The following is a 2932-nucleotide window of genomic DNA, read 5'->3' on the forward strand; positions in this document are numbered from 1 at the left end:
TGTTTTAGTCTGTTATCTCCGGATTGCGGGCTGTCCTACGAGGAAAGATCTGGTACGATTTTGATTGGTCGAATGTCTGTGTCGATTTAGAGCTCAGTTGTGAGTTCGCGTAGTAAATCGTAGGTATTATAAGGCTAGTAAATGACGAATTTCCCTTGTTTACTTGAAGGCACACTCTTCCCTATTATCTACTCTGATGTATAGTGTATTGCTTGTGTATACTACATGTGAGATTTGTCTGTTTGTTTGGGTTGTTATGTAGTGAGCGATTGCGTGTGCAGTATCTCTGATGTTGCAGTATGTCCGTGTACGTGTGTCTGCGTAATTTTATATTTTCGTGAGTCACTGTAGTTAATAGTGTATAGAATGTAATACATGTTATAGTTGTTTGACAAATATGTGACTTATAACTAGTCTTGTGACATCGCGAGGCTCTGTTTATTAGAAGCTCCTTGCGTCACGTGACCTGATTTTCGCGGGACGCTCATGTCGCAACTCTCAATATAAAGGGACTCTAGATGAAGCTATCCGAAGCTACCACGCGTGTTTAGGCTGAAGCTGCTAACCTCCACGTTATTATGCGTTATTAGAGAGGTTCGGTTCGGCGTAAAACGCAAACGCGAACGCGAGTGAGCTCACGTTGACGCATTCGTTCGCGTTCGCAATGATTTCTTGGTTGGCTTGGTGTTACGTGGAGCGACTAGATGGCGCTTCGGTGTATGCATTCGTGCAAAATGGCGGCCTCCATACTAGAGCTAGCACTACTAGAAAACGACGACGAAATGATTCATTTTTTGATGTTGGAGCGTATGGGAGAATTCAAAACGCTGAACACATATGACCCATCATGGCCAAGATTCGATCTGTCCGGTCTGATGGATGATCAAGCACTAGATTCCTTCAGGTGAGTGAAAAATGTTTGTTTTTTCTGAAATAAGCAAAAAAATGAAATAATTCTGAGTCTGACATCCCTCGTGGATACACATGAACTGATTTATTTAGTATGGTAAGACTCAAACGAGTGTCTTACAAATACAAGGCCTACATTTTTCTGTTCTGTTGGTTGTCCTTTTTCAGTGCAGAAACTCACTCTTTTTACTCTTCTTCACTCTTACTCAGACTTGTGGATATAACATTGGCGTATATAAATTCAGAATCCATTATCCAGTCTATTATCATCGATCATTTTTTCATTTTGTTCCTTTCAGATTTCTTCCCCACGATATCACGAACATTCGACAACTTCTTGCGATACCCAGCACAGTCACCTACTCGGACAGATCTAGTGGTTCAGAACTTCAGGAGATGAGGCGCTCTGTTCAGTGCTGAAGCGACTTACTTAGCCATGTCGCCTGAATGACCTGGAACGTTTTTGGTCGCCCATAGTCTGTTCTGTCTGTTATGATCAATGAAACAATTGACTACATTTATAGCAGATACGAACAACTTGTGTCATCACTAGATCACTCCTGGTTGGACCATGAGCATCTTCAAGCCTATGCTGATGCCATCCATATGAGTGGGAGTCCTCTGACAACCTGTTTTGGATTCGTTGATGGTACTGTGCGGAATGGCTCATTGCAAACTTGTATAGACCAATGGAAGGACGCAGACATGACTGTGCTCTTCTCAATAAGAGTGGTCTTCTAGACAACCTGGTGAGGTTGCCACAAGCAGCGAATGGCACTCCATTTGGATTATATGGAGATCCTGCATATCCTGTGAGGCCCCAACTCCTAGCACCTTACCGCAGTGCTCGCCTGACACCTGATCAGGAACTATTCAATGCACGCATGTCATCTGCGAGGGAGTGCGTTGAGTGGATGTTTGGAAAACTGATTATCTATTTGCTTTCCTAGACTATAAAAAGAACTTAAAAATCTTTCTTCAGCATGTGGCAAAGTATTACATTGTTGGGGCCATACTCACGAAGTGCCAGACCTGTTTGTATGACAGCATCACTTCAGATTATTTCAGCATCAATCCTCCGACCATTGAAGCTTACCTACAATCTGGATAGTGAAAATTGTATTTCAGAGAAAAAAGTACTGTACTCTTCAAGTCATTAGTTGTTCTGATAATGCAGCAATGACCGATCTTCAGCAATTTGTACATACAAGATATTGGTTCAGAATTATTTCTCTTTAAATATAATAGGCCTACACAATTCATACATGTCATAGTGTCATATGTCATAGAATAGAGAACGATTACGACGACTTATTTTATTGGTACAACTGCTACGAAAACTATATTTTACTTGTTGTAGGTTACTGAAAATTAAAAAAATGACTGAAAATATGTGACTGATGTTGGGCATTTTGTATTTTTTTAAATGTACATTTTATAATGCACCACTTGTATCATCTTCGGTTCAGAATTCTTTTAGTCTTTCTACGATACGAGCACTGCCGTCTCATGTAAGCCTACAGTGATCACAAAATTGTATTCCGGAAGGATTGTCTGGGTAAAGTTCTGTGATTTGATCAACTGAAACAGGCACATTTGACAGGCGCGGATCCAGAGTCTAATTTAGGTGGGGACAGTCAGAAGTTGGGGCACCATTCAAAATGGCATTTATTGTGAGGGGTGCGCAACAGCTGGTATGTGGGGGATCCTTCTCTGAGTAAGTAATACATCCAGTTGGGCGTTGAACCGCAATGGTTTTTTGTCCCTTGTCTTTATTTCGCTAGCCATGCATTTGATCTTGAAACCTGAAAAATAAATCACAAAATGTTCTATAATTCCAATAACAAATATTCATGCATTTCAGTTGCAATTCATAACAGGCTTCAGAAAATCACATGTAAAATTCAGCACTCATTTTTGTACAGCAATTCTAAACCATGTAAACCTGGCCTGAAATATGCCTGCCCCAGTCCAGATAGAGTGGCACAACTAGTCCCTAGACCCTATCTAGCCAAAAAGGGTG

Source organism: Priapulus caudatus, unplaced genomic scaffold, assembly GCF_000485595.1.
Source record: "Priapulus caudatus unplaced genomic scaffold, Priapulus_caudatus-5.0.1 Scaffold916, whole genome shotgun sequence".
NCBI lineage: Eukaryota > Metazoa > Priapulida > Priapulimorpha > Priapulimorphida > Priapulidae > Priapulus > Priapulus caudatus.